The following is a 14,024-nucleotide window of genomic DNA, read 5'->3' as shown; positions in this document are numbered from 1 at the left end:
GAACTTCAACCTTATGTATAAAAGAATCCACAATTCAGGCACAAGTATTCAAGATATTACATAACCTATACAAGACAACATTGTATTAAAAAAAATCATAGAAGCCCATGAAAATTGCTATAATTCCCTCACCTTTTCTCACAACTATACAATACCCCCAGCTTCTTAACCTGTGGTTTGTGACCCCACATGGGGGTCTTGTAATTGTGGGGGGGATTAAAATCAGTAAATGTTTGATTTATGTACCTATATTTCCAAGATCACATAAAATTTATCAGGCTAAAAAGATTGTGAGTGAAAAAAGTTGAAAAAGCCCTTCTCTAGTCCTTCCTAGAGAGGTTTCCAAGAGCCTTTGGAAGGGAAAAAAAAAATCAAGGTTGCTAGCAAAGCAATCTTTTAACCTTTCAGGGAGAACCTCTTTCAACCAGGAAACTTAGGCAGACATCAAATCTTTATGATACAACTTAAGACTTCCTCCAAAAGGGAAATACATGTGGGACTACTAAGAGAGTATGTGTCCTTGGACCTACAATGTCAGAATGTGACAGCAATATCAAAGGGAAAAATCTAGGTTTTTGTTTCCCCCATGTTCTTTCTTGATCCAGTCTCAAAGAAGGAGGAAGACCATAAACATCTCCTAATTTTTTTCTCCATTAGGCTACTACTATCCAGGAATTCTTTTCCCTCTTTTTATTTCTCTAAGAGAATAGTAATAACCAGAAACGCATATTTTTTCCTTGAAAAAAGAAATCTCAATACTGACATTGCCTAGGAAGATGTTTTCTTTCTAGAAGATTGATTTCTAGGATTGTTTTGTCAGGGAACTTTCCCTTCCTCATACAGGAGATTGGGATTCAGGAATATTTTCCACTTAGATCATGAGTTTCCCTCCATTGCTGCTATGTATTAAGAGCATTTGTGATATTGCTACTGACTCACCAGAGCTACATCCAGACACCAGAGTCCAAGAATTTGAGATCTAGGAATACTCAGACTACTTGGGAGCAACCTGTGCCTTTGCCCCAAGGCAGTCATTTGTAATCCCCAACACCATCATTCCTAACTTTAGGCCAAGGTCTATTCTTAGATTTGTTATTTCTGTCTGTTCTCTGAAAAGGAAAAAGGAAAAAATGGCAAAGTTACCAAAATGCCAAACATGATATGAAGGATCTCTTCTAAAGACTAGCAAAAAGATTGTTTCTTCCCCAATAGTCCTTCAAGCAATAATCTGAGCCAACTAGTTCAATTACAATTATAATGAATCAAAAAACAAAAACTCAACAGGATTGCCCATACCCTTCGAAGGGAGATGTAAGCAAAGTCCAAAACAAATTCTCTTCACTCTCTAAGTTAATCAAAGTTGGGAAGATCCCTGATCAACAGCCTATGCTTGCCTGGTTGTGGGAAATCAAAGATACTATTACATATTACTGTTGAATTTGTGAATTGGTTCTTTCAGAAAGAAACAAAGAATTATAGAATAAAAGTTATAAAATGTTTATTGCCTTGGAACTGGTGATATTAGTACAAAGATTATACAGAGTTTATTAATAGGAAAAAATCCAATCCATCTGTACAAAAATATTCCTAACAGATATAATTACAATAATGCTGGAAACAGACTGTGTCTGATGACTCAGAAATAACTGAACACATTTTAATAAATGTGTCATAACTAATAAACACAAAGACTACTTGCATATGGTAAAACATGAAATGGTTGAGTGAAAAAAGCACAATTTAAAAAAGCAAAACTCATACAAAAAAGGTTCGGAAAGAGTCACAGAAATAAGTTTTATGCCTATCTTGCTAAGTTTAGGCAGTAAAAAAAGATTTTAATTATGATCACTTGTTTATTCTTTCTTTTGTTATATTTATATATGTATATATTCACTAATATATATGTTCTGTATGTGTATGTATGTTATCCATGTATATTGTGTGTATTCTGTTACAGAACAGAAAGGGACAGGAAGACTTGAAAGCAGTTCATATGGAAAAGACCTAGGTAATAGATATGGAAACAAAATTTATTTTTAAAAATTATACACTATAAGCAGAATGGGTTTACATCAAGAATTAAGAGTTAGGGGCAGCTAGGTGACACAGTGGATAAAACACCAGCCCTGAAGTCAGGAGAACTTGGCCTCAGATGCTTAACACTTCCTAGCTGTGTGACCCTGGATTTAATCCCAATTACCTTAGCAAAAAAAAAGTTTATTTAACCCACAAACCAAAAAAACTGTATTAGTAATAAAGGCCCTATCTGATAAAATCAGAAATAAATCAATGATATACATTGTCACCACTATTATTTTACATAGTTCTAGAAATGCTATATTACAGTAAGTCAAGAAAAAAATTTAATAAAATATAGTCAAAGAAAATGTAAAACTATCACTTTTTAAATATGATAGTTTATTTGGACAATACTGGGGATATAACTAAAAGTTGATATAACTTCAATAAAAGTATCAAGCTATAAAACAAACCTGTCAAAAGAATTGGCTTTTCTATATATTATCAACAAAACATAGGCAGAAGAAATGTGAAATTATATTTAAAATAACTACAAAATATATCTTTTCCCTCAAACTTTTTCCTCTTTTGAACTTTACCATTATTGTTAAGAGCACTTACTATTTTCTTAGTCACAGCTTAAATGTTATTCTGGAATCTTCTTCACTCTTTTACTCTTCATATCCCAACTGTCAAATGATATTTTAACCTTTTTGACACCTCTCATAAAAGCACCATCTATATATCCAGTCACCCTGGAGTTAGTTTTCATTACCTTATACCTAATTGCAGTATCCTGCTGATTGGTTTGTCTGCCACTAATTCTCATTCTAGTCCATCTTCCACTCAACTGTCAGAATGGTCCTCTTAGAACAAGTCCATTATGTATATAACTGTTTTTCAATAAATTCCCATGGCTCCCTATTGCCTCCAAGAACAAATCTAAAATTCTCTGACTTTTAAAGCCCTTCGTGACCCAGCCTCTTCCTTTCTAGTGCTTTCATACAGTATTCACTCTGTTAAGGAGTCTCTTGAACTTATCTTGAATTGACATATTTTCCAAAACACTGGAACTAGAGCAAGCAGGAGACCCTGAATGTGTTAAGAATGAAGTTCTCTATGCTCAAAAAGTTATCAAACTGTGCATATCCTTTAATCCAGCAGTGTTTCTATTGGGCTTATACCCCAAAGAGATCTTAAAGGAAAAGGGACCCATGTGTACAAAAATGTTTGTGGCAGCCCTGTTTGTGGTGTCTAGAAACTGAAAACTGAGTGGATGCCCATCAATTGGCAAATGGCTGAATAAATTATGTCATATGAATGCTATGGAATATTATTGTTCTGTAAGAAATGACCAGCAGGATGATTTCAGAGAGGCCTGGAGAGACTTACATGAACTGATGCTGAGTGAAATGAGCAGAACCAGGAGATTATACATGGCTACAAGACTATACAATGATTGATTTTGATGGACGTAGCTCTCTTCAACAATGAGATGATACAAATGTTCAGCGATGAAGAGAGTTATATACATCCAGAGAGAGGACAGTGGAAACTGAGTGTAGTTCACAACATAGTATTTTCACTTGTTTGCTTGCATTTTATTTTGCTTCTCTTTTTTTCTTGTATGGCAAGATAATTGTATAAATATGTATGCATATATTGGATTTAACAGTTTCTACTGTGTTTAATATATATTGGACAACTTGCCATCTAGGGGAGGGTGTGGGTAAAGGGAGGAAAATTGGAACACGGGGTTTTGCAAGGGCTAATGTTGAAGAATTGTCCATGAATGTGTTTTGAAAAATAAAAAGCTTTAATAAAAAAAATTTTAAATGATGAAGTTCCCCCTAAGCCAACATAATTTGTTGTTGCATCCCAAGCTGGACTCCTTGTGTGTCCTTGGGAGGTAAGATAGGCAACAACCTGTGTGGGATAATGCTTGTGCAGCTGGGGTCCTTTGCAGATAAGCAGACAGACTCTATCTTCATAGTCTAGCAGTTTCCAGGAAAAAAGAATGCAGCTTTTGCCATCATCATGTTCCTGTCTTGGGGAGTGGTCTTGCTTTTTTCTCTACCTTTGCTGTACCATTTCCCCTTCTGAGTCATCCCCTTCCTGGTATCCCCTCCTCCCTTCAACCACCTATTATAAAAATATAGTCTCTAAGGACTGTGTATCTGTTGGGTTCTACATGATTGTTCATTGCTCTTGTAATAAACTTTATTTTCACATAAGTTCCATGACATTGTGATTGCCTGATGACAACTCCCATGTAGTTTGTGATACAGTAACACTGGCCTCTTTGCCATAGGATACTCCATTTTCAGCTCTGTCTGTTTCTCATGCCTGGTATTTTCTTCCTCATCACCTTCATCTCCTGGTTTCCTTCATGTCTCAGCTGTAATCCCACTTTTACAAGCTTTTCCCAGACCTCCTTAATCTTAGCATCTTCCCTTAGAGATTTTCTCTAATTTGTTCCTCATAAAGGTGTCCCAAAAGTCTTAAGAGTTTTAAGCTATTAAACCTTAAGAATTAATATTCACCAAAACTTGAATGAAATATAGATTCAGAATCATACAAACCTGTATCACCTTCTAAGCTTTTTTTTTTTTTTTTTTTTTAAAGAATTATTCATGATTTAGACTCAAATGGCTTGATTTCCAGTTCCCAGCTGACTTTGGACTACACACAGGAGAATCCATTCTTCTGGTATTTCCTCCTCCTCAATGCTATTCATTAAAGACAGTCCCTACAATATCAGAAGTTACTAAAGCTTCTTGTTAAAGCTTAAAACAACACTAAGACTTTTAGAATACCTTGTATATCTTGTTTGTTGTTTGCATTATTCTCTCTCCTATGAGACTGTGAGCTACTTGTTAGCAGAGGCTATTTTTTGCCTTTCTTCATATTTACAATGCTTATTAGTACAGTGCCTGGCACATATTAAGCATTTAATAATTGCCCCCCAAATAGGTCAAAAACACAGAAAAAGAGCTGTATGTACAAAAATATTCATAGTGACACTTAATGTTGTAGCAAAGAACTAGAAACAATGTGGGTACCTACCAATTATAAAATGGTTGAACAAATTTTGGTATATGAATGCAATGATATATGAAATGAAGACTATGGCAGATTCAGGAAAAATCTGGGGAAATGCATTGATAGTCAACAGAACAAGCATGTATAGGAAAACAACTTTGAAATATTTCAAAATATTCAATTCCCCAACCATTTCTTCAGAAAAAATGAAGATGAAGTACACTTTCTATCTATTGGCAGAGAGGTGATAAGACTGGAGCTGAAGAAAGAAAAATATATTTAGAGACACAGACTACATGTCTATTTTGTTTTTCTAGACTATACTTATTAATTAAAAGATACAGTTTCTATGTGAGAAAAAGGGGAAGTGATAAAAAAAGATGAAGATAAAGGAAAAGAGCATTAAAGCAGCATTTAAAAATATATAAAAAAAGGAAGCTTAGATGGGAAAGCTGACAAAAAATTTTATTATGATGTCAAATTTAATATATACTCTGAAAAACTTACAAATTTAAGTTCACCATTCCCTATATAATCTCTTGTTTTGATATTTGTAGAGTAAAATATTGTGTGTTAAATTTTTTTTAATTTAAAACAAGAAAATGGTTTGGTATATTTAGTTATCTGCAAATTTACTAAAAATTGGTAGTACAATATAGCTGCTTAAAAACTTATTTGGCTGAAGACTCGTTAAATGCCAAATCATTACTATGGAAACTGAATCAGATCACATAAATAGTTTGTATCCAGTTCTGATTCCTATATTTTAAACATTGTGTTGTCAAAGTGGAGGATTTCAACATGAGAACAGAATGGTAAGGTGACAAACTATTCTACTGGATCATAGAAATGGATTTAGCCTGAAGAAGATAAGACTTGAATTAGGTTTATTCTAAAAGTGGGAACTAGATTTAGAATTTTGAGGGAAGCATATTTTTATTCAATGAATAAATATGTTACATATGTTGCCTAAAATAGGATGCTTGTGGAGGCAATCTTTATCTTTAGAGGTCTTTGGGCAGGTGAGTGACCACTTACTTACTACAGTGGTTTATTGTTCAGTCATTTCAGTCATGTCCTACTCTTCATGATCTTATTTGGGGTTTTCTTGATAGAGATGTTCTAAAATGGTTTGCCATTTCCTTCTCCAGCTCATTTTACACATGAGGAAACTGAGGCAAACAAGGTGAAACAACTTGTCCAGGGGTTATAGCTAGTAAGTGCCTGAGGTTGGATTGGAACTCAATTTCTCTTAACTCTTGGATCAACACTCTATCCACTGAGATATGTAGTTGGTGGGTTATAGACAGTATTATTTGGATAGAAGTTAGACTTGATGCAAAGGATATGAACAGACAATTTTCAGATGATGAAATTGAAACTATTACCACTCATATGAAAGTGTTCCAAATCATTATTGATCAGAGAAATGCAAATTAAGACAACTCTGAGATACCCCTGCATACCTGTCAGATTGGCTAAGATGACAGGAAAAAATAATGATGAATGTTGGAAGGGATGCGGGAAAACTGGGACACTAATGCATTGTTGGTGGAATTGTGAACGAATCCAACCATTCTAGAGAGCAATCTGGAATTATGCCCAAAAAGTTATCAAATTGTGCATACCCTTTGATCCAGCAGTGTTTCTATTGGGCTTATATCCCAAAGAAATACTAAAGAAGGGAAAGGGACCTGTATGTGCCAAAATGTTTGTGGCAGCCCTGTTTGTAGTGGCCAGAAACTGGAAAATGAATGGATGCCCATCAATTGGAGAATGGCTGGGTAAAATGTGGTATATGAATGTTATGGAATATTATTGTTCTGTAAGAAATGACCAGCAGGATGATTTCAGAGAGGACTGCCGAAACTTACATGAATTGATGCTAAGTGAAATGAGCAGAACCAGGAGATCATTATATACTTCGACAACGATATTGTATGAGGATGTATTCTGATGGAAGTGGATTTCTTTGACAAAGACACCTGAGTTTCAATTGATAAATGACGGACAGAAGCAGCTACACCCAAAGAAAGAACACTGGGAAACGAATGTGAACTATCTGCATTTTTTTTTCTTCCCGGGTTATTTTTACCTTCTGAATCCAATTCTCCCTACGCAACAAGAGAACTGTTCGGTTCTGCAAACATATATTGTATCTAGGATATACTGTAACATATCTAACATATATAGGACTCTTGCCATCTAGGGGAGGAGGTGGAGGGAGGAAGGGGGAAAAATTGGAACAGAAACAAGTGCAAGGGATAATGTTGTAAAAAAAAAAAAATTACCATGGCATGGATTCTGTCAATATAAAGTTATTATTAAATTAAAAAAAAAAGAAGTTAGACTTGATGAACTCAGGGGTATCTTTTGCCTGTAAATTTGTATAATCTGATATAATCTGAGATCTTAAAGGCTATCATTAGTTTGATTCAAAATCAGCCAAGCAAAGGCTTTAATTTCTTTTCTTGTTATTATATAATGATATCTATTAGGAGCTAATAAAAAACTAATGCTATTTCTTGGAAAAAAAGGATGGATGTTATTTGGTGAGAAGAAGGAGATATGAACAATAGGAAGGGGGCACCTTGAGTGTTCGAATACAAGTTTTTGGGATGTGCTTGAATGCATCTTCTGTGACTTTTTGGAAGGCCATCACCTGGCACTCTAAGAATCGAACAAAACCATGGGTACCAAATAGGGAATCATTTGTCCTGTCCACTAGCTGGTGGGATTTAGAGAAGCTGTGCTCATATAGGTCGCATTGATGGTGCCGGGCAAATCTGGGGAGAGAATGCCACTGTTATCAGCTTTTCCTATGCCCTCCTCCACAGCTTCCAAATAAAACTCTGAACTTGTCCTCATTCCTCTAAGGTATCTTTCAGGTACCAATGGTGAGATTTCCATGGCACAACCAAGATTGAGGGAGCTAAAGAGACTTTTTACAGAAAAGCTAAAAACAGAGGTGGGGTAGAGTGATATTCACTTTTCTTTTTACATTTGCAACCTTAAATTTTAACTACTTTGCCTAGTATCTCACTATTGCTCCTTCAGTCCCATTCCCACTATAGTGACATGTTAAATGTGTGAGAGTCTTTCTGGTAAATATTTATAAAACTAACTCATTTATTTTCTTATTTACTTTTAAATTCCCCCAAAGGATAATCCCTCACACCACCTAGGAGAAGACCCTTTATTTTTCAATGGTCTAGGGGCAGAAGCATGGGACAACTGACTCTCTTTAGGAATCCCTTCCATCTCCAGCCAGCTCTGATTAAGGTTCTATTGCTCCATACTACTATATAGCCAGAGAAGAATGGATATCCAAAATGACATTGCTTTATGAAGACAGGATACAGCTGTGTTCATACTGCTGGATGAATCATGGGCAATCACTGAAGGACAGACATAGCAGTCTTGAGGAGAGATAAGTAACTCAGGTCATCTGAAGTGGATAATGTGGAGGGCAGTGGGAAAGAGGATCATGACAATTTTTAAATGGTGAAATATTCCTGAAGAATAATGTATTTTTAAAGACTTACACTTTTAAATCTTCAGAGTCTAGAAAGTTAATTAAGTTAATTATATTGGAGAAAAAGGTTTGGGACCTTCTTCATGTTTTGTATACAGAATCCAGTCAGAAGCCTGATGCCTCCCATGTTTACCACACATCCTAGGATGACACTCACCTTCACCACAGAGCAGTAAATCCAAGCAGGAAGAACAGAAGCAGACTAAGCCCAGGACGCTATCACTTTGAGAAATGAGCCCCCACTAATTTTCTAGCAAATGGACACACAAGCTATATCTGTTGAAAAGAGATACTGGAACCACTTGGGGTATGGAAAAAAGGGGATATCAAACCAGAAGCAATCTGAACATTCTTGAGAAATCAAATATTCTACTCCTCTACACAAAGATATCTGAATCCAATGTCATATGATTCTCATTCCATACCCCACAAAAAAAATTTTGGTAAAAATCTAATGCCAAATAACTATTTTCAGAGGCTCTCAAATTTACCATCTCCTCCAAAAAAAAAAAAAAAAACAAAAAAACAAAAAAAAAAAAAAAAATAAAAATACAACACAACAGAAAAAAATCATTTAACTTACTCACAGGTGAGTTCTGCTGAGTGAACTGGGGCAGTCCTGATTGGCTCACTCACTCTATATTACTATGAAATCTCCTAGGGTGGCTGGGAAACTTATGTCCTCATCTCCATTTTCTAGGCCTAGAATTACTTCTTAGGGACAATCCACCCTCCTTAGATAATGAATGTGATAATGTAAATAGTCTTAATACTTGTTTTTCAGAAATGAAGATTTGAAGAGAACTGAGAGGACCAGACACTCCAACACTGGTTTTCTAAGGTGTTTGCACATTGCATGAGCTTAATAATTTACAGAAGATTAGAAAACATAGAATGGAGCTAAATTCTTTGGTCAAGATGACCAAGTCAAAACTTGCTGTAGGCTAGAGCCTGCATGAAACGAGCTGTGACCAGCAGGCTCTCTCTGGAAACAGTGCATTGACTACTCCTCTGGACTGCAATCAGTCCATATCGCAGCCTCTCTTCCTTGTAGCCCATGCTTTGGGAGAACTGGGAGAAATCCACATAGGCTGAGATAATCTGAGGGATAACAGAGGGATAAAGTATTCTCACTCTCAAATACCAGTCTTCTTGCTTGTAGAAGTCATCATGATGTGGCAAAAATAAAATTAGATTCAGAGCAAGGAGGTCTTATTTAAAGTTCATTTCTAAACTTAACAGCTCTGTAACCACAGACAAGTCACTTTACCTTTATGAGTCCCAGTTTCCTCATACGTAACTTCTTTTGCTTATCTTGAGTAAAGCAATACAACGTAAATGTGAATTCTTAGAGTGAAAAGAACATTGAATTTGGACTTAGAAAATCTGAGTTTGAATTCTACCTCATCTGTACTGGTGACTATGAGTAAATGACTTGAATTTCTTTGTAAATTTGTAAAATTGTAAATTCCTCACAGCAATGTTGTGAGGAAACAGCATAGCTAATTCCCTTTTGCTTGCTTGTATTTTGAATAATTTCCAATTCCTCAGTCTTGAATTCAAGGCTTCTCTATCACCCTGCTCCTCATGACACCAACTGCATTTGTTCATTATTTCTCAAGTTATCACTCCAACCAAGGAATTTTGCCTTTTTCCCTATTCATGCCTTACTCCTTCTCACTTCCATGTTTTTAAACAGACCATTTCCCTCAATTACTTTTCTTTCTCCTCTTCATTGATCCTGGAAGTTTTGCTTCAAAATTTGTCAATTCTTACCTTCTCTAATAAGATTTTGCTGTTTAAAACTACCTGAGTCACTACTTTTTGCCTTCATAAGCTTCAGCACCCAACATACTGCATTGTAACAAAAAATGAATTAAACAGAGCACAGCTCCATTATAGTCTGAGCTTGATTGTTGCTATTATATTATTTTCTAATTGTTTTTCTTCTGCTATGTCCTATAGCTCTAAAGAGATGAAGAAATTACTTTGTACTTTCATTCCCTCCAGCATACCCACACAGAGCCCAGTATAAGTATCTATAAACAGATTATTTCTCTAAGGCATTGCCTGGCTCCTTGAAATCTCTGGGTCTATCCAACTAATTCTAGAAGGGACTATCCTTGATTAGTCCTCAGTGCCATATAATCATATGAACTTAAAGAAAAAAGGGTCAAATTTAGTGTATCATTAAGCAGAAATACAGATATGTAAATATTCCCTTCTCTGAATAGTTTCTCAGTTCAATAAGCTTAGGTGAGGGGTAAAGGAGAAATCTACCTGATTTTAGTTCACAAATTCTTTGGCTGAGTTCATCTGCATAAGGGCAGCAAGCCAGGAAAATCTGTGGCTGCTGGCTGTGGTTTCTAAGCTGAAGAGCTGCCAAAGCAAGGAGAGGCAATGCACTTGCTGCTTTAGGACCACCAACTTTTTCTCACTGTTGGGGAGTAGGGATGGTTGGCACACCCTCCACCAGAAAAAATGTAAGTCCACTCAACAAGGGATGATCTCCAGAACCAACAACCTGGAAGAGGCCCAGGCTTCCCATTGCTCCCAACCCTCCAATTGTTTTAAAAAGCAGAGTACATAATTTTTGAATTGCTATTATTTTGGTTAAACACATTTTTCATTCATACTTGGATCTAGATGTTCATTAATTATGGAATTACAATTTAATAGTTTCTTTTACCACCAAAACTCAGTGACCACATCTGAAAATGGTATAACATTGTACCTATTGAGGAAAAATGAATTTTTAATTCTTTTATAACAGTAAACTAGTTGGAGGAAGGAGTTTAGTGATCATATTCAATGCTGGCACTTTTCCAGTACCAGAAATGTCCAAAGCTCTGAACTGGATTAGTTAGAGATGCTTTGTGTCTCCACAGGGAATTAGGGATGTTGGGCTCCAGAATTTCACTTGGTGCTGTGTTCTAGACGAGTCTGCTTCTAGAATCAGGAATGCTGATACTTTTCAAGGAAGGATTGGAAAATCACTCTAAGACAAGTTCAGGGAAAGTTTCTTCTCAGCAGCTGGAGAGCTTATCTAGCCAGCTTCTTGGCCAAAGTGATCTGTCCCATGTTGAAACATACCTGGAAAACAGAAGATATAATAAGGACATGGAAAGAATATAGCACACAAAGTCTGGGTTCAATGAATCACAATGAATCCTTTTTTTAAACTGAGGATATTATTAGGGTCAATGGAAAGCTGGAGGTGAGATCTAGCACAAGCACCACATTCATGACTAGTCTCCAAGTAAAAAAGAGTAACCCAAGAAAGTGTTCTCTATTTTCCTGTCCTAGGCACCCTAGCAATAAGGTATTGATTGAAGTCTAGACTAGGATAACTATCCAGGGTGAAGACAAGTAGTCATTTAGATGATGGCTGAATGAAAAATAATTTATATGCCTCCAGAGTACCTGGAAGTGGTTTGCAATCATCAAATTCTGTACTCATCTTTTTGGTGGTTGTCACTTCCAAAGATAATGACAAAGGGATATACATGAAAGAGATGGTGAGGGTAGGAAAGGACTGAATGGTCAATATTGGTGGAGGAAACAATTGAAAAGTGGGGAAGGTTATTTTAGGTTGTCTCAAAGGGAGATGCTCCATAAAGTCATCCGGTTCTCCTAAGAAAGCTGTGAAGTTAACTTGATTATAGAATTTTATATATATTATATAACATATCATATTCTATAATTATATTATAGAATAAATACTACATAGTAAATGTCTGAAAATGGATATAATCATGCTCTAAACATCTCTTTATTCTTCAAACTATTTGAAGGGAACAAGACCAGCAGAAAATTAAAAATTAATTAATTAAAATTAAAAAATAATTTCCCTTTAGTTTTCAAATATACTATAGATGTAAGAATTATTTATCCTCATTAGATTTTTATAAGGCTAATTTAAAAATATATTTGTAATTTCTAAACGGACAGGTGGAAAAAGGTACCCTAGAACTGGACTGAGTAGCTGTGAAAAATATGAGAATTAAAGTAAACACATTTCAGAAGTTGATACAGCTAAAGAGAGTTCCTAGGAGAAGTAGGCTTCATAAAAATGATGAGAATTTCTCAAGAGAACTCTCCTCTATTCACCTCTGCTTGAAGGCTGCAAAAAGTAGCTTCTTAGGTTAGTATCTGAGTCAGGATTCAAACACAGGTCTCTTGCTTCCAAGGTCAGTGCTCTTTTCACTATACTGAACTATTTCTCAGTTTGTATTTAGCTATTTGCAAATTAATATTTAGATTATCCAGTTCTGTGTATTATCTGGTCTGATGACCCCCCCTCACTTAAGACAGAATATCAAAGTTCCCATGCCACTACTTTCAAAATTTTTCTCACTAATTTCATTAAGCTCCATCACTCTGGTTTACCTGAGATAATCTTGATTTCTGAAACTTTTATCGAACTGAAAACTCTCTGCAGAGAGAAAAATAGAATATGGTTCATTCTCAATTAACTAAAGCAGTATTTGAGTTTCCCCAGACATTCCAGCATGTCTGAACTGTCTTAAACTATATATTATTAAACTATTATAAACTAAAGTCAAATAAATGCTAATACTACCAAGAAGCAATACAAAATTAGGAAGATAAATATACAAAGAAACAAAAAAAGTTGTGCTTTAATCAGATCTGTACATATGTGTATGTATACTTATATGTATGTATATGAAAATCTTTAGTTATGTGTTAGCTTTAGATTATCCAGATTATTAGATTATGCTGCCTTAATAGTGTGCTATTCAGATCACATCTGTAACCAGACCTGAATAGCCATTTGAATCTCTATTCAAGGCACAAGACAAAGGAAATCATCAGAGGAACAACAGAGTCTGTTTCCAAAAGTTATTATGACCATTTTGTCTCTTTGGCCTTGACTGAGTCTCATTCCTTGAGAGTGATAATATTGTGCTACTGCCTCTTCACAAATCAAAACAGGAAAATCTGGAAATGATAACAGAAGAGATATTATCTGATTACATGAAAGTAATATGGTTAGGAAAAAAATCCCAATCCATTCAGCTTCAACAGGGAGGGTAGGAGAATAGTTCCATTTACTTGAAGTAGATTAGTAGAGATTAAAGTTAAATAAGAGAATAAACTTTCTGATTGTGAAGAATGTTCTTATCATTGAGTGGCATAGTTAAGGGAGGCCACGGAATCCCCTCCCTAAAGACCTCCAAAGGGATAGCATTCTATCTGTCTAGGCTTGAAGAACCTACTTCGTAAGGAAGGGCAGTGATTAAATGACCTCAGGAAGATCCAGCTAATACAGAGAATCTGTGATTCTATGTGCAAACCTACATGAGCTCCATGGGAGTGAGGGGAGTTCCTCAAATAATAAGAATTTTCATTCTCTTTTATTTTTCCTTTTCACTACCTATAGCATTTCTTCCTTAGCTAGTCTTTT

Source organism: Antechinus flavipes, chromosome 4, assembly GCF_016432865.1.
Source record: "Antechinus flavipes isolate AdamAnt ecotype Samford, QLD, Australia chromosome 4, AdamAnt_v2, whole genome shotgun sequence".
Taxonomy (NCBI): domain Eukaryota; kingdom Metazoa; phylum Chordata; class Mammalia; order Dasyuromorphia; family Dasyuridae; genus Antechinus; species Antechinus flavipes.
This window is presented reverse-complemented; position numbering follows the sequence as displayed.